The sequence below is a fragment of the Pseudopipra pipra genome, chromosome 2, assembly GCF_036250125.1.
Source record: "Pseudopipra pipra isolate bDixPip1 chromosome 2, bDixPip1.hap1, whole genome shotgun sequence".
In the NCBI taxonomy this organism is placed as follows: domain Eukaryota; kingdom Metazoa; phylum Chordata; class Aves; order Passeriformes; family Pipridae; genus Pseudopipra; species Pseudopipra pipra.
The window spans coordinates 3,427,346-3,446,465 of NC_087550.1; the positions used below are offsets into that span (position 1 = coordinate 3,427,346).

A 19,120-nucleotide genomic window follows, 5' to 3' on the forward strand; every position below is an offset into this window, starting at 1 on the left:
GTGCGGGAGCGGGAAGCATCTCTGGTTGCCGGGGTTTGGCTAAGCCTAAGCAAGGTGTCACCTGTGTCAGCCACGCTTCCCGCTCCCGAAGGGTTCATCCTGGAAATTCATCGATGAGGAAGGAGGAACCTACTTGTTCCATAGGATGGATTGTTGGCTAGCCCGGAGATTCCCTTCCCTCCCCACATTTGATCTGCGATGTTTAAAAAAAAAAAAAAAAAAAGAAAATTTAGTGTAGTGCTCTCCTTGAAAACCCGGGATCTGGTTGTAATGGCTACAGTCATATCCAAAACTATTCATATTCACAAATATTCATGGCCTACCTCTGTGTGCACATTTCTGCCAGCGAGCTGCCCATACTGCAGTCCTGCACCCGGAGGCTTTCGATGCCATTCCTCACATGGAAAAGACTATGCATATGGCTTGCTAGCATCATTCCAGCTTACGAGCCTGGGAATGATTTACACTTGTTTGCTCTTGTAATTCTTCTCGTTTGGTCTAAAACTAATTATTGTTTCAAGTTTCTTTTTCACGAAACTTGTTTTGAAGTTTGCCTACATTTAATAGTGGCCAGAAATTGAAGCCTTCAACCAAAAATTCTAAATTCGTACTCTCTCTCTCTCTCTCTTTGTATATACACACACACACAAACACACACACATCTCCTCGGCCAGAACAGTTAGATGAATACACAAGGTTAAAATAGCTCTGTCTGACCCCAGTAGGATTCCCTGTTTATAGAAAGCATTTCTCTAAAACATTCGACTGCAATACTTTGAACAAAGATCCAATTTCCTGCAGGCGTGTTTAGTTTCTTTTCTTTATTTCCTTTTTTTATTTTTTTTTTGTGAGTTTTGGTCATACAGATTTTAAGGTAGGGATATACTTTTTTAGTAGCGCTCTGATAACTTGCTCCTGTTGCATTTTGTATATCTGTGTAAACAGATTCAATCTGAAGTGTGAAACTCTGCAGTCTCTCAGAAGTATCTGCAAGGGTACAATACAGTTGCAGCATACACTTTGCTGTACCAAATATACGGACTTCTGAATGGTTTCTTTGCAAAAACAGAAAATCCAAGCGCTGATTGCCGCTCGATCTGGGCCCTATTAATTTCAAAAATCTCTTTTCCCCCCCTCATTTCCTACTGCAACAACAAGCCTAAGGCAGAACGTTATCCCGACAGCGACGTTTGCAGGAGCCGGAGGCCATCGGTCGGGCAATAACAAGTACCACCTTCTGAAGTTCGCTGTTCCTGGACACGAGCCTGATCCTGACCTGGAGGTTTTTACCGCAAGCATATGGCCAGGCTGCCTCCAGGCATTCCTCTGGCCTCCCTGTCTCCTGGCACCCGGCCTCCTCCTCGCATTTGGACGACTGGCTGCTCTCCACCCTCGCAGATCCTCTCGGGGAAGCTTGTGCCGCTCGCCGCAGAGGATTGTGAAACATGTTTCCTGTTTTAGGGAAAATGTTGTTTAGCACCGTTCTGTCTGAGGTAAAATGCTTTCAGATGCAAAGGCGACGACGCCTGATGCTAGTCTATAAAAAAAAAAAAAAATCCAAAACCCCCAAACCCCAGGACAACACCCTCCTTAATAACGCACTTAATAGCAGTAACCAAACAAGCCTGTAAAATCACAAATATAGAAACAAGCTCTTTCAATACCAATCGATCATTTTTAGGAGAAAATCCAATATCAGTCCTTAAAGCAGAACAGATCAAAACAGAAAATGATTTATCATCTACTATGTTAACGTGACACATTGAAGTGGGAGTACATTAAGTGATCATTTTTCACCCAAGTACAGGAGGCACTTCCAAGAGGTTTATAAATGCACTAACACAGAGATCACTGTTTTCCACAAGATGCCAAAATGCTCTGATATTCAGTTAGCACACATTCCTTATTATCAGATCCTGCCACAATTCCTATCAGATGCCTTTGGGGCACGATACAGTGGCGTGATGCATCATGTCAAAAAGCAGGCCAGGACCATTATCAGGCAGATGTTTGACATGATGCACCGTGTCAGTCAGCCAGTGGCATGCTGCCATTGCTCAAAAGGATTTTGACATGATACAGTGTGCCAATGCTGTAGCACAAAACTAGCATGTTCCAAAAATAGGGACAAATTCACCTCTGGCATAAGTAGAAGTAACTGCAGTGACTTCATTAGATTTGCATCTGCTTATGTCAACAGTGACTTTGGCTCATAATCTGGAATTTATATAAAAGAGTGGTAAGTGGCTGCATTTTCAGATATTGGTTATATTGTTTTCTACTCCCAGTATTCAAGCATCATGAGACAGCTGGGGTAAACCCACCACCTTTCTCAACTCTTTCCCCTCCACCCCACAAGAAGCAGCCTCAAATTTCCATTTTTAACAGTGTAACAATACCTCAGAGTACATACAGGGTCACTCTTTTCAGAAACATGGGAGGTCGTGAGTTTGGGGATTTCACAAGGAGTAGGAATTTACAAAAAAGGAAGAGAGGGTCTCTGCTTTCTGCCTCCATACTATTTCACAACAGTAGTTGCAAGCACTTGGGTGCACAAGTACTTAGGTGCAAGAACTTAGGTCCACTCAAAATTGTAAATTTTGAGTAGTGATTAGAGTAATAGTTAATGAATGGCAAGAAAGGGCAGCCAGGATGAAATGTGAGATCTGATAAGATTTGGAGACTTCTTAAAAGGCATTGTAATTTATTGTTGTCCCCTTTCATCACTTTGGAATGAAAAGCACAGCTTGCTAATGCAGATGCCTCACGCTGACAAAAGGAGAGGAGGGGGATCAGCTAAGATATGACTGGTGCAAGATCTTCTTCACAGAAAGGAAACATCCCAGCTTTCTGCCACAGTGTGTTTCTTTAATGAGGAAAAGAACTGACTGGTTCTATTTTAAGCAAAGTTCATTTGTCTTTGCTATGTCTTGTAGCTTCTTAAATCCATCAGGGTTTAAGTCCAATCCTTGGACTCGCTGAACTTTGGTGATGCTAAGGGTAACCATAAGAAATAAAGGCCAGAAAATCCTCAAGGAGCACTAATTAAGCAGCACCTCCAAACCTGACTGGATACAGCAGCTACATGGGTTGTAACATCAAGGGAACATGGCTTGTCTGGTACACTGTAGTACCTGGAGGAGAGAGGAAGAGCATAGCAACGTGGTAGAAGCAATCTGCACAGGCTCCTCAAGAATTCGTTTACTTGTCTGCTTGGAGACAAGATTTTGTGTTGGAGTTGGAGGTGCTCACCACTTCCACAGATCAGAAAATTCATGTCAAGGCCTCAGTAAATGCTGGGAAACAGTTTGCAAGAGTTTCCAACCTCTTGAACAATAACAACAAGAAGTAAGGGTCCTTCCCCTCCCTTCTCACCACTATAGAATTATTTCCAAATATTTCTTTGGGGAGACAGCTCTGTGCAGTTAGGCAGTTCCACAGAGATTAAAACAAACAAAACAACAACTCCCCTCCTTCATCCACCCCCCCCCCCCCTTGTTTCACCCTCTGCTGGCATTCTATAAGTATTTAAATCATTGGAAACCACACCCTAGCTAGCTGTGGCTAGTATTTACAGGCAAAGCCCCTTGGCTTTGCTGTTATGGGCTGCTCGAGAGCCAAAAATGTAACACTGTTAGTTTTTCCTAAACAAGCAGACCAAATCGGAAGGTACACATGGCATCCCAAGGAAATACACACCAGGCATTTTCTATGCCTTAAAAATATAAAAGAATAGTAACATTAAAAACAATGTTTGTTCACAACTAGCTGGGAATTCTCTGAGGAGATGGACAATAATTTAAAAAAATAAAAGTCAACTTTGATGCAACACCATTTTCTAGTGGGGAACACTCAATTTTGTCAAACCCTCTCTAAAGCAAGTTGAGTTTCTGTTGAGATCTGCCACCACACAAATTTCTAAAGGTTTTCAAATTACATTTTACTGGGTAGCCCAGCCAGGAAGCTCATCTTGACCTGAGGACTCAGGGGATGCTGGGCATATTCCTGTAAAACTGCAGTGCCGTCACCACTGGGATCTACACTTCCAGAGGACAGGCTGCAAGTCCCAGGAAAGCAGGGGGGAACAGAGAGCTCAAAAACTCCTGAGCTGAGCTCTGTCTTTCCCCATTCCCCAGGGAAGAAGCACAAATTGGAGGCAGGCAGGCAGGCACTTCCATTACTGAAGAAATGGAAACAGATTGCCCCAAACACTTGAAGAGGGAGAGAAGGATGGGAGTTATTTCCATTCTGGAGGACAAAGTTGCACTCTGTATATACTTATATTGCTCCAATTTGAAAGAATACAGAAACTGAAGGGTTGAGCATTTGAGGGAAAAAAAAGAAGTGTTCCATTCACACAGTGCCATTTTAAACCATAAAATACCTTGTGAGTACAGGAAAAAGGCTTAAAATTTCTCTTATACATACAGCCATACACACTCACCACCAAGGTTTTGACCCCTCTGGAACAGGAGGCACCAGTTTGTGTGTGGCAAGTACATAAACCCAAGATTTTGGGATCTCTAGATTCAAAAGGCAATGAAATACAGCAAGTCACTGGCCAAATTTAGGATCATGAGATGCAATGCAACCTCTCCATAGGATGTGAGCATCTGGACACCTCTCTGGTTATCTCCTTCATATTTTGTAATAAAACCAAAGCTGCAGTGCCAATTACAGCAAATATCTTTCTTCAAGCCACTAACAGCTTTCACATCTCATGCCTGCAATCTTCAGCAAATACATCAAGGACTGTTATTCATTTTGGTGCCTGAATGCATTATATTTATTCTTGTTATAATATGTTCTGTTACCACAGAAAATGTTTGGCTCCCAAAGAAAAAGAGGGAATTGTGTCAAAAGTCCAAATTCTTCCTTGAAATGCAAACATTTTTAATGTCTTTAATGGAAGATATGCACTGGAATCCCAGGGCACAATCTGGCACTAAAATCCTCCATCTATACTGGAATTTTTCACCATGTCTTTTTCATAATCTATTATTAAGCATGTTTCCATCTCAGCAGTTGAAATCTGGGGCCCCGTTGCATCTGAGAGGGAAGTGTGAAGCAGCTGGGAAGTAACTGCAAAGGAGAAGCAGAAAACTGATTGAAATATACAGCTGGATGGTGCTATTCTCTTCTATCCTTCTCCTCATCAGAAAAAAAAAGCACATTGGGGTGCTCCCTCAGCCTTCCAGCTGGTACAGTAGCAGCAGCTGGCCCAGTGCAGGGCAGCTCCACTGCTGTTCCCAGTTACCCTGCGGGTTTCTTTGGTCCCTGACTGGCCACAGATTGAGCACAGATTCCCTCCCTGCTTCCCCTGTGAAGCTCTTGGGCTGCAGAAAAAGTGGTGTGCATGGAGCAATCGAGGATGAAGCCCAGCAGTTCCTGGCAACCGAAAAGCCTGGGAGGATATGTTTTTATTTTTCTGCAGGCTGGGGACCAGAGACCAGTTCGTGATCACTGACTGACACTTTGCTCTGAAATGGGTCCTGCTGTCATCGGCATGGTTGCTCACACAATGTCACAGCAGTGCTCCAGTCTTTGACACACCACCTGTAAGTGTGGCATTCCTATGGGCATGCTTTTGATGAGTTAGCCAGAATAAAATATGAAGTGTCTGCAGATACAGAGCTGGGGGCAAGCTGACAATGCCTGGCCCAGAGTGAAGCCCATAGGGAACCATCAGTCCAGCATTTTTAGAACAAACCTGAACCACTAAAGTGACTGTAGCAGAGCACCTTTGCATCAGCTGACTGCAAAGGGTTTGACCCAGTCCAACAAACCCTAAGGCAGGGCTAAGGCTTGCTTCATGTGAGCACAGACGTGTGTGTCTGTAGGGTTAATAGGACAGAGACACAAGTCCAAGCTAGAACTGAGTGAAACAGTGATCAGTTTTATTTTGGATTAATTCTCAGTTTGAAAAAAACACCCCACAGTCTCAGAGTCTGACTTCCCTGTGATGCCTTGGTGTTCTACAACCGTCCCTGCTGGCACAGCTAACGTTCTTCCCCATCTTGCATTCAGATATTGCAACCTGCAGGAGAACAGGAATGATTTTGTATTCCTGCTTCACCCTCAGACAAATATCACACTCAAACAGTTTTGTCACCGAACACTGCAAGTTCATCTTTCCCAGGTAGGCTACTTCATGAAACGAAATAATTGCAGTACTGTGTCCAGTTTTTACTTCCTCCTCCTTTCCCTCTGCCTGACATAAGTGGTTTCGATAATATTTCAGCTAGAAACACTTCTTATGTTTCATTGGGTGTGAATAGTGACTGTAGGAACATTTGATGAACACTCTTGTTCGCAAAAACGGGGCAATGTAAACCCTTTTTTTTGGTTTACATGACAGAAAGCATTTACTACAAGGAACACTGCCATGTTTTTAGTACCACATGCCATTTCCCAGCTGTAAATATATATGCATGTAAATGGAAGTGAAAAGTTGTTTTCCTGCAGTTTCATAAATGCCTTTAACAATTTAACAACTGTTTGGGGGGGTTGGTGTAGGTTTTTTTAATCCTTTGGCCGAGAGTGTATATTAGAGTAACAATATAAATTTCTCTTATACTGGGTTATTATAATAATCAAGACTGCCAGCATTTCCCAGTTTCTTTTTCATATTGCTCTTATGATCTCATTACCTTAGGCTTTTTATTAGCTTTTCTTTGCTCATCTAAGGAATTTTTGTGTATGGTGAAGGAAATGGCAAGAAAAATACTTCTAGAGGGTTGCCAGTCTCCTGGTAAATAAAATGCAGCTATTGATAATGCTTAGCCAGCTCTTCTCAGTTGTCTGTGGCATCATTCCTTCCCCATCACAAAACCAAAATACTCTGTATGAGTGAGAAAATAAGTACTTAATTCCTAGTGAAATAATATATTGCATAGTAAAATGTGTAAAATATTTGTATATGAATACACTAATTCCCACAATGACTATGTCAGCTGTCACCATTATTTCTTTTAGAGTTGGAGATATAGAGGCTGTGGGCTTAATCAGCTGAAGATCATGCCCAGAACTTTGTCATTCAAGCACAGGCTTAAGTCATGCAGCTTGTTTAGTCTCTTGTAGGCAGCAAGATTCATTGACATGGTTATTTCCTCCTCTGTGGACGTCTCTGTGCTATGGGATGTGACTGCCTCAACAAAAAAGGAGGTCTTCAAGTGAGCAAAACCAGCATCCTGAAACTGCCTGAAAAAAGAACAAGCTTAAAAAGGAAGATATTGCTTTCCTGAAAGCCAGAGGAGTTGGGAAATACAGTAGAATTTTGCTTGCAAAAAAAGCCAAAGCAAACTACTGAATAAAGATAATGCTCCCAAAGTCAGGCATAAGAGAGCTGAAGATTAAGCTCCATCTTTTTCTTCCATAATGGAATTTTCTCACCTGTTAAACAGCCCTTGCCCCTATACACACACACATGCATTATCTCTAACACTTAGAAGAAATACTGTGCTTCTGCCTTAAAAGTGCAAAAGAACAGTTTTTTTGGAGGAGGGGGGTCCAGCACAACAGTACTTGATGTTTTACTTCATTAATGTCTGCTTTTCTATAAAAAATTATATAGGTATATATATACACAAATAAGATACTTTCTTTTAAACTCATCTTTCATAGTTCAAAGTGAGACAGAAAATTGTCACCTCTCGAAAGGTACATTTGAAGCAAACAGGCAGGCTTAAGGCACTGGCAGAGCTGCTGTAGCTTAGTATCAGTAAGATATATAATTCTCCAAGTGTATCAGTTCCCCTGAGCACCATCAGTTTTGGGGGTGAGTTTGTCTTTTTATTTTAGAGATACCTTTACAGTTTCGGGGAGCCTCTAATTTTGTAAAGAAGTACTAATTGCCTTCCAAATAAGAGAAGACTGCACCACTGGAGAATCACAGAATGGCTTGGGTTGGAAGAGGCCTTAAAGATCATCTAGTCCCAACCCCCCTGCCATGGGCAGAGAGACCTTTCATTAGACCAGGTTTCTCAAGGCCTTGTTAAACCTGGCCTTAAACACTGTGATGTTCTTTTACTGCAAGCAGCCTCTCACAGAGGTATTAAACACCAAATTAAGCTGCTTGCTGTTGCTCTCACATCCCAGCCCAAACGAGCAAGCAGCAGAGAAGCTGCTCATCTGTTCTTGAAATTCTTGCAGGGAAGAGCCGTGTGAGTGGGCTACACGGGCAGCAATGGAGAAGCATTTCCTCTCCTGGAACAGGGAGCACAGCAACAGCCCTCTCTGACAGCATTTTCCTTGGAAGGAAAATAGAAGCCTGTTTGTCTGCTCTGTCCTTACACCTAAGCCCTGGGGTCCAAGTCTGCTGCCATAACTCCAAGTTAGAGGTGGCAAAGTCCTTTCACTCTGACTAAAGGCAGCTATTTCTTCCACCAACAGCATCTGCATATTCCCAATCAGGGAATGCTTTAATAAGCTGCAGCATCTGAGAAAGGTGGGCTGCAGAGTCCTAATTAAATAGCAACTGACATATCACTTTTCAAACTAAACATCCAACCGGGATGCTCAATCTATCACACTTGGTTTGTAAACAACTGAACAGAGCACTCCATAGAGCAGCCCTATGAGCTTCTGCCATGAAGTGCTGCAGAGGCTCCCTTCGCCCTTGTAACAAACCATCTAATGGTTCTCAGGAGGAGGAAATGAGGCTGATTTGTGGCTCTCTTCAAGAGGCTAACACAGTTAAGCAAGACTTCTTAATTGCCTTTATTATTTAATGCATAAGAAAGTTTAAAAAAAAACACTGAGGGCCAGATCCCAAAAAGGCATTTAGGTATCCAAGCAGGCAGCTAGGCAGACGTTAGCTGCAATTACAAACAGTGATACTAAAAACCTCTGCTCAGCTGCTGCCCAGCTCCGAAGGCTCTTAAAACTAAGTAGGTACCTATTTCAATTTTAAAGTTCTCCAGGTGCCTAGCATTCAGCTTCTGCACGTGCCAAAAAACACTTCATTCCTGACAGTGCCAAGGAAGCTCCTGCTGGCCCAGTGCTGAACCTCTTGAGAACCAGGAGAAACCCAAGAGGTTTCAGTCACAGTGAATGTTCACCTGGTGGACAGAAACATCTGAAAGCCTACTTGTATCTCTTGAATGGGTTATAGATAACATCAGCCTAATTATAAATCAGAAATTATAACATGCCAAGCAAACAGGCCTGTGCAACAACACGTCACAGATCCAGCAGCTACATGACGGGAAGCAATGTAGGAGAGAAGCAACCCTAACAACCTCAGAAACATTCAGAACTGCAAGTTGTGAAGGACAAATGAGCCAGGTACCTCACCCACAGCAAGGCATGAAACATGCTTTTAAAACACTGCATCTCCTTTCTTCAGGCTAAACTGTACAAAAATTAACCCTTTAAATGAGTCGGACTGAAGTCGGGCTAACATACGAAGCTGTGGGGTCTGATAGCAGGGGGGCAGCTGCTGTGGCCTTGGCCTGTACAGACTCCTGCCAGGAACGTGGAGGGAGAGGGGGATGAAGGTGGGAGCACTTTGTCCCCTCTCCTCATCCCATCGGTGGTTTTGTACGCAGACAATTTGAAAAATCTCGCTTTCCCGAAGAACGGCATTTTTTGTGTTGTGCAGTTCATACATCGCCGTTCTGAAAAAGTTTGTCGTTCTCTTTTCCCGCATATGATCTCACTGTCTTTGATATCTGCTCGAGAGGGATGTGGATGGCTCAGGAGAGCATTTGGGAACTATGTTCCGCATGCAGCATCTAATAGGATTTATTGCCATATTTCATTGGTTCGCTGTGAATTCAGGTAGTGCACTAATGGAACAATGAGATAGACCCTTGACTTGGTAAATACAGAGCCAGAAGGAGGAAAAAAAAAGCCTTATGTAAGAGCCCATGAAAACAAGACGATTCAGAATTCAGGCAGCTGCTCTATTCTTGATTCCTTCCATTGTGCCTCGGGATGGACAGACGTCAGCCTGCCGGAGCTCTTACAGGCATTATCGTGTTTTGTAAATTTTGGGCACAGCAGAAACAATGGCAAAGATGAAATAGTAACTTTAACTTTTGTGGTCATCTTCTGACACTTTAAATCACTTCACATGACATTGCACTCCTAGCAGATTTGATTACTTTTAAAATAATACTGTGTAAGAAAAAAAATGTCCCTCAGGCATACTGCAGTATTTATAAAGGTAATTTCTCCCTTCTCAGAATATTTAACCTTGGTAGAGATACTCCCTTTGCTCTAAATGGCATCTATATAGCAAAATAATATGAAGATCAGTCCTAAGGTCCAGGAGTAGCTTCGATCCATGACTCACTGGTCATGGTCAGTGCCTGGAGATGACTCCAGGACATTGGAAAGACCATCTAATGCTCCATCCTGAAAACTGGTTAGAAGCAAAGCTCGTTTGGCATGAGGTTTCTGCCTCCCCAAAGTAAGAGTAGAGCTCCCATAGATCTGGAATGAAGGGACACAAATCTTTACAGAAGACAGAAATTTCTGCAAATAAAAAGGTGGCCAGAGTCCTTGCAAATGTCAATGTTGTTTCCAATCAGGTTTGAGAATTTACTTTCTCTAAAACATTCAGAGAGACATATACAGCTATTTCAGTAATTGAACAACTCTCTCCCTTTACACCTCCTCTTTAAAGAGAATATAAACATCACCATGCACAGGTGGAAGTTGCTCAGCTATTATTGTTGGTTTTCATATTGCTGTGTACAAGGAATAGAATATGAATGCCAGTACTAACAGCAATAACTAATATTTTTGAGATGCAAAAAAACCCCCGAAGTTGTTGCATTTGTGCATGGCTTTCCCTCTCAAAAAAGGAAAAAAAGCTGAGTGCACATAGTGAACATTAAATTAGTCAAATCAGAAGGTTAATCCACTGCATGTAGCAAAGCACCAACACACACCAACACATCACTTACCAATTGTCTCACTATTTATTATACTTTGGAATTGTCCAAATGACACCTTGAGTAGGATTTTATTGACTTCCTCTGTTTAGAGCAGCCTTAAAAGGTTGTTAGAATTACAACTTGTTGAGAACAGTAAGTGTTTTTCATACAGAATTGCCAAGTAACCCTGAAGCTTCTTGCTAGAGGTATCCCATACCGGAGGAACTTCCTTGCTCTAGCAAGCTCACAAAACACACCATAAGGAGAAAATGTCTTGTAAAATGGCAAACATCAATTTTTAAGGTAAGTTAATGGTTGTGAATGCTGCTCTACTCAGTCTGCAAAGCATTAGGGACAGCACAGCTCACAGGGTAATTCATTAACCTGATATAGGTACTCCAAAGAGAAAAAGAGTATGCACAGCAGGACACTCAATGCTCAGAGGCCATCAAAGCAAGACTTACAACCACTTTCCAGTTACTCTGTGGTTACTGTGGTTCAACAACTGAAGTAAATGATGACTGTGTTGGCTGGGATTCAGAAATATGGATCTATCAGTTAATCACTTCAGTCAGGCAGTGAAGAAACACTCCAGGGAGAAGAGATAAGTGCAGCATATAGGCAGCAACAGTGCTACCTTTTCATGTTGACATGGTGGGAGGATATGAAATTCAGCAGGACTCCCATTTCTGGCAGTTCAACCCTTTGGTTGGTACTGAAAAACACTTTACTTTTGAATAATTTTGATTAGATGGTCTCAAAACCATATGACATTTTCAAGAGGGTTTTGTAATTTGATTCTTGTTCTCTGACCCGTGTTTAATTCCACGAGTTATGGTGACCAACATGATGGACTTGGGACTCCCTACGAGGGACTTGCGATGCTCTGAATTATTCATCATAAATAAAATGGATATAAAGCTGTTTGTTAATCAGGTTAATTCAAGCCTTTACCTTTCTGTTTTAAACATAGGGTTTTTTTCAGGTACACTGTGCTATTACATATGCCAGTTGTACATCTCCTAGGCAGCAAGACCTAGTGCACATAAGACGATTCATTTAAGTCTCTCAGGCGTATTCCCTGTGTGATGTCTGCCAAAACAAATGGAGAGGGATTGTGGAACTCTGCCTTTAACTCATTTACACTGTTTAGGTCTCTCAGACAGTGAGAGACCAACATTTTTTTCCGAAATTTCCACTTTTTTTCTGGCGGTAAATTTATCAGCAGGGAACCAGGCACTGTCCAGATTTTGAACTTGAAGAAAATGTCAGCAGCAGCAGCCTCAGCAGGATGTAAGTAAGAATCTGGAGGGAGAAAAAAGTGAGAATTTATCTCAGTCAAGAGCAATAGGCTTACTGAGGAAATCAGTCTGCCCGATAAACTGTCCTGCAGGCTTCAAGAATTTGCAAATAAACCCATCTCCATTAAGAAAATTAAATCCCAATGATACACACAGACAGTGCTGACACACCTTTTAAGAAGCTGTTGGCTTTGGCTGCTGTAATATCAATTTGTGTCCAGCAGATGGACGTCATTGACAAGAAGCTGAAAGGTTTGGGTCCGTGCAGGGCTCCGGGCACAAGGACAGCCCCATACACGGCACCTTCCCTTCTGGTTAACACTTAACAGAGACTTGAGCAGTGATAGCTGGAAATAATTGTCTCCACCGATGATCTGATATGTCCATTTTCACTGCCTTAGCAAACACAAGCACTGACTGGACTGTTTCTGGAAGGTTGCCCGTGAGGTAAGATCTGTTGGTTATTTTCTCCATTTTAATAACCTGATTACAGTGAAGCTCTATTTTTGGTCTACTGTAATCAAAACTCATAAATTGATGTCCTCCTAAAATCACAACTTCAAATCAACTTTAAAACAACTGAATTTAAGAATGAGCTCATCTGAGTTTTTTGTTACACATTGGACTTCTAAGTTTTTGGGTTCATTCTGTTTTTACACTGCCTTTGGTTTTATTTGGGTTGGATTATTTGGAAAACACAGTTCTGGTGTTTTCACAGTAACTGTGAGAATAAAATTTTATTTGAGTTTTAAATAAAAGGTAAGGAGTATTAAAAAATAATAATTGCATGACTCAAAGAATAGCTGTGTAAGCACAGCGAATACTGTGTGGTTTGCAACAAGAGTAAAACATTTTGGTAAAACTTATAGAAGAAAATTTCCTTTTCTTTTTTTTTCAGGCTCATATTTGGCATTATTCATTCAGGCACTTTGGTACCTATGTGAACACATAGCTCTGCTTGAAACTACACATTTCTAAGCTGTAAAAGCCCCTTTTGAATAATGTGCAAGGTAAGTCGGGCTTCTTCCAAATCTGAATGCCACCTGACTTCAAAAGCAGAACTAAACTCACCAACAGATTTCTCCAAGAACTCTTGGAACACACTGAACCTCTGAAAAAAGCATTTTGCAACAGTGACATGGAAATGCAGGCCAGGCTGGAAGTAAGAATGAATTAGTACAATAATATGTAGAAAACTGCAGGATCAGAGATGTGATAAATTCACTTTATGAGATCACCCAGTAGTTTCTTACACGACTACTGCTCCCACTTTAAGGGTTAGGCTCTGGTTTAAATCAACAAAGTGCTTGGTTTAGCTGGAGATTTTGTCAGTCAAAGATTTGGCCCCCAGCATGAGCTGCTGCTGTGCATGAATTAAGTGAATACCCTGTTAATTAACACTACAGAGCACCACTTACTCGAGGAGTTCCTGTTTGTAGCAAGGCAGTCTGTGCTCACCAGCTGGTCAGCCTGACTCTGGTCCAGCCAGCAGGCTGGAGGAAGAGGGTAAGGCCCATGGTGAGATCTGTTGGTTTTTTTGGGGTAGGAGAAGGAGGTAAGAACACAGTGGAGTGAGAGATCTGAGGGTATTACATGGGAGAGAACAGGAAAGATCCTAGTGGGAGAAGTAAAGGACAGAGAGCACAGACCAATATAAATGAATTTCATTATCCTGAGGATCATGTGACCATTCATTAGTGAACCAATCTGCATTTAGTATAGTTTTCAAAAAAAGCAACCGAGTGAAAGAAGCTTTATGAAAGAGCCATTTGTGTTTCTTGCAGAGGAAATATAAAATCATACATGCAAATTAGTATTTCTAGACCACTGTCATGCAGCCTGCTGCTTAAATCAATAATCTGCTGAAAGACAAACATACATTAAAAAATGAATTAACCTCCAGGCTGAAAAAATTTAATAAAAATAGATCTTAAATAGATGAAGGGCAATGCTTCCAAAACCCATGAAATTAAATTGCTTTTATATATCCTTGTTCTTCCTATAGCTTTACCTCAGAGTAGTATTTTCATTATAATTGCATCAGTAGCTTTTTATTGTTCTTCAAAGTAAATCTTTCGTAACTCAGGCTAGCCAGGAATAATTTTGCTCCTCAAATGAAAAATCAAAACCTGGACTATTTTAAGTGGGTAATATGACCACTGTTCCTCAGGGGAAATAAAACACTGCTCCTGAATGTGGTCCAGAGTCATACTGAATGATGCCTTCCCATGCTTGGTGAGAGGAAGTTGCTCATCATGGGAGGAGAAATTCAGATGGTGATCTTAACTCTTAGAGCAATTGATACCGACTCCTCAGGCACCACACCAGCAGCCTCTGAAGTCAAACCTGCATTTTACTGGGGGCACTGGAACTACGGACAGCACAGAAAGGGAAACTAATAAAGTACCCCTCTCTGAGCAACTGCTGGAAACACCTGAAAATTGTCTGATTTCAGCCTGCAGCTTGAATTGCAGGAGGAAGTAGAATTCCAGAATGAGCCTGTGCCTTCTTGGACATAGGTCGATAAAGCCACTTCAGTTGAAACAGGTCTAAATTCCTGATAGAACCCATCGAAGGTGATCATAAAAAAATCCCTTAAATAAGTGAAACTGTAAGTTTTATCCTACATTGCAAGAATTTTTTTATTTTATTTTTTTTAATGGGGCTGCCTTTATTACCACACCGGGCTTCAGTCAGGTCTTAGTGAGTTTAAAGAAAGCCTGCAGAGGATGAGAGCGGGTGCTGAAGGATATATCTTATCTGATTAAAAGTGAGTAATACAAACGAGCCAAATTGCTGGGGAGTAGTTGCCAGAGGACAGTTGGTGATACGATATCAGTCAGGAGTGCAGCAGAGAAATCCACAGTAATGACTTAGTGATGGAAAGCCTGGGGAAAATACCAAGTCTCTTCTAGGCATCTATAACACGGATTTATAAGTACAAAATGAAATACAAACTACCCAAGTTGGGAGAATTTTATTCAATCACGCCTTCTGTCTATTTATCTACTTTTCCTTTAAGCATATTAATCTCTAGTTTTCAGTGTGCATTCTGTAACTTGAAGCAAGGTTTCCTTTGAATGATGATTTCATTAGGAATTTTTCTGCCAGACAGTGATGCCCCCAGAGTTATGTACTACATTAATTCTGTCACATTTTTACCTTACTTCTATTTTTATTTCACACGAAACATGAAAGAAAAAAAACTACATGCTGATAAGTAGAGGATGCTATTTTCACGTATTTCTCATAATGTAGATGAAAACTGAAGTTCAATAATGTACAAAATAAACTACACAAAATAGGACTGCTTACCATGCTAATTGAATGAGGCTGTAGCTTATCAGAAAATTGTTACGAAAAACAAGATTTACATTATTTAAAGTCAAAGCCACTACCTTTAGGAGCTCTTGGAAAAGCCAACTCTTTGAAAATACCCTTTGACTCAAGCTCTACATGCTCTTTACCACAATCCAGTAATTCCTTCAGTCATGTTAAGAACTTCTCTCCATATGAGAAAAACTATGAGGGAAAGCTCATGATAAATCATGTAGTCACCAGAAAACCATGTAAGAGTAACCAGCTCAGTTTATCTGCCCTGGTGTAGGGTCCTCCCCTACGAAAGGAAGATGGAAGAGTCCTTACTCAGTGTAAGGACTGTGCTCTTAAAACAGGGATGAGCATCTAAAGTGCCCCAGCATGGAGAGGCACTCACTGTCTAAAACCAAAAGTGAATTAGACCCTAGAAGCATCTCTATGCCAGCAAAGAAATTCTCCCATTTAATTCAGAGCAAAGACATCTTGGTAGTTTTCAAGTAGGGACCCTTTGGACCTTGCCAACAGAGGCCGTTGAATAAAATGTAATACATTAACCTATTCCTTCCCACACTACAACCTCTCCCCCACCAAGAGTCCTGGGGAAAAGGCATAATATGGGAGGGAACAGAATGGACAATTCATCATGTTACTCAATCCTTTTGGGTACTACTGTCATAAGTCTCCTCCAGAGAAGAGGGTTCTGACCACCTGGCTAAAGCACCAGCCATCAGTTTACCACAGCACTGAGCTAAACCCATCTGTTCAAAAGAAACATTTCATACTCCTTCATCAAGGACACTGAAAAGAACTCTGCGCAGAAAAATTATTTGGTCTTATTATAGAAAAATGAGCTTGCTTTTAAATTTTAGTACCTGTGGTGTATCAGCTCTAAATTGAAGTGGAAAACAGAGATGATGGAATAACTCTAAAAGTTTATTGAAAACAGATAAGGAGTTTGTGGTTTTCCTTGGAGCAGCCAGGATAGCTTAGGTAGCCCTCACCCAGGCTCAAATTTTGGGCTGTGCTAAATACTGATTAATACCTTTTCTTCTCTGCAAGTACCAAGTGTTGATTTTGTTCTAAGCACACAAGGCATTGAAACCATGGACACATGGAACTGCAAGTAACTGTTCCCAGCCTCTGCACCATCCCCAGATAACTGTCAGATTCGTTTCAAATTCAGTTCCCAGATGAGTGACACATTCAGTCCAATGGGTAGGATTGTGTTGATGGCACAGCAGAAGATTTTTGACGCTGCAATACATGGAAACCCTTTCATATATTAAAAATGTGAAGTTTCCATGGGCTACAGAGGCTCTTTCTGCCTTTTTGCTACGAAATCTGCAGGGTGAGTTTCACCCTGGTGTGTGGCTTCTTTTGATGTGTGGGCTTGGGGCAGGACACAGTGATCTGGGAAGAACCAGGTACAAAAGCCTCACACCAACACACTTAACAAAGTGAGCAGAAAACCTCCAAAGGATTTATTGCACGTACATCACCTGCTTCCACGCTGCAGAGAGAGGCCCCAGCTAGTTGTTTTTCTCATGTGCTGTTACATCAAGGTTTGTGGCTAGCTTGGGGGGGGCAGTTGTTAGATCCTTCTGCTCTTACTTCTCTGAATCCAGACCGTTTTAAGAGAAAGCAGCTATTGTACGACCGATCAAATAAGGAAGGTGAAAAAGTCACCTAAGAAATTGTCATTTAATGAAGTGTTTCCTTAGACTTGTGGAAACAGAACTTGTGTTGCTGTTATATATTTCATGTTCTCTGGAAAAATAAGGTAAGATGATATGACTACTAGTTGCTGATTTATAATAAATTCAAATCAGCATCTGATGTGTTCTCTCATTTTTTAGAATATTACACTGTTCACTGAGTACAATGTGAAAAACAAAGAGTCTATGGAACAGTCACACACCTCATTAATGAGAATATTGTGTCAAGCCTTACTGACCAAGCCTTGATAGCAAAAAAAAAAACCCCTATTAAAATCCTCTTACAGTACTCCAGTGGAGACTAGTCAGCAATCACAGACAGTTCTCATCAGGAGCTTTTACTGGTGGATGGATTGTTTAGAGGTTGGCATTAGTATTTATTTAGTGAGGCAAGGTAAACATTAGTGACAAGGTAAATATTGAGATTTGAGACTGAAAGGTGGATCACCCTGACTAAATTTTTTTACTCTTTTACTACAGTCACATGAAAACCCTGGGATAAAGTCATTAGCACAGATGGGTACAGATCAGCATACCGATGATAAATGACATATAAAGTCAAAGAGAGGGAAGGAAAAGCCAGTGAGACTTACAAAGCAAAGGGAGATCAGAGAGTGCTCATATAAGTCCTGACTGTGCCAAAACCTTCCAGGCAGTTTAAAGGTGGTCTAAGGAAGCATCAAAGTTAAAGGGTCTTATGCATGGTGATAAGAGAACTTATGATTGTGCAGCAGAGGCACGTTGAGACTTGTAATGAGTATCAGGTGAAGATCTTTTTCCTACAGCATTCAGAACCAGAAGTACTCCACTTTTAAGTGGGCCCAGCACTGTGAGATTTGAGTAGACAGCAGCTTGCATTTGAAGGAATGGCAGAGCTGCAGCCTTCTTTATGTCTTGTGTCTAAAGGCTGCATTAGTTACCTAAACTGAGAGCAGAGACTGAGTTAATGACTGTTCACTGTGATTTATATTCTTAACCAAACCAAAGTACTAGTCTTAACCAAATAACAATACACAAGTCACTGTTGGTCCTTTTAAGTCATTCCTTCTGTTTAAAAAGACTGGAGGTTTTAAATTCAGTCATTTCAAGACAGCAAAACAAGTAGCAGTGCTGTTATACCCCCACGACAGGGTAAAAAAGAATACCCTGACAAAATAAAAAGTGCCACGTGGAAGAATCCTGACTGTCCACTATAAACACTAAATTATAAGAATTTCGTAGGAAAATGGTAGAAATGTTGAATATTTAAAACCAGGATAGCTGATATGGGATTCTTTAAACAGTTTTAGTACAAAATCTCACAGTCTTGACTCCCTTCAGATGAGGGGAGAAATGGTTGCTTATAGGATGTAGCTGGTCACATCTCATGGTGGGTGGCTAAAACAGATTAGAGGTAGTTGAACACTAGTGGGATATGAAGCTACAGGTATGACTAAAAAATGTCAAACTTCTGTAAGTTTCAAAATAAACCCACTTTCATTCAAAGTCCTCAACCTTAGCCCAGATGGAAAAAAAAGCCTCAAATTTTCATTCAATGTAGCATTTCTTTAAGAACAAACGAAAAAAAGCACTAAATTGATGCAGGTCTGCAAATTGCTGCATTAAGTCTGCTATACACAACCCACACACAATAACATAAGGGTAATGTAAAAACATGCATTAGGGATGAAGATCCCTCTCTCCCCCTATGAAAGGATGAGCTGAGAGTGGATGGTGGGTGAGTGCTGCTAGCAAAGCAAACACTTCAGTATCTGTGGGTGAACATTTCATGCGTGCTCTTTATTACAAAGCCCACTGAAAACTTAAAGCTGCTTTCCTGAAGGAGCTGTTGTATAACTCTGACATCTGGGGTTTTCAGTCGCTGCCCCGTTTGAACTGGTTATGGAACACATTAAACCCAGAA

General features: G+C 41.2%; 1 long non-coding RNA gene across 1 annotated transcript in view; it reads right to left on the reverse strand.

Annotated features, from left to right (window-relative positions):
* Positions 1–834: 834 nt before the first annotated feature.
* LOC135407808 (uncharacterized) overlaps positions 835–19,120 on the reverse strand; it is a 65,295-nt gene continuing 47,009 nt past the window's right edge. The window contains exon 4 of the long non-coding RNA XR_010427032.1: positions 835–1,452. This is a non-coding gene — a long non-coding RNA (uncharacterized LOC135407808). The remainder of the gene's footprint in view (positions 1,453–19,120) is intronic.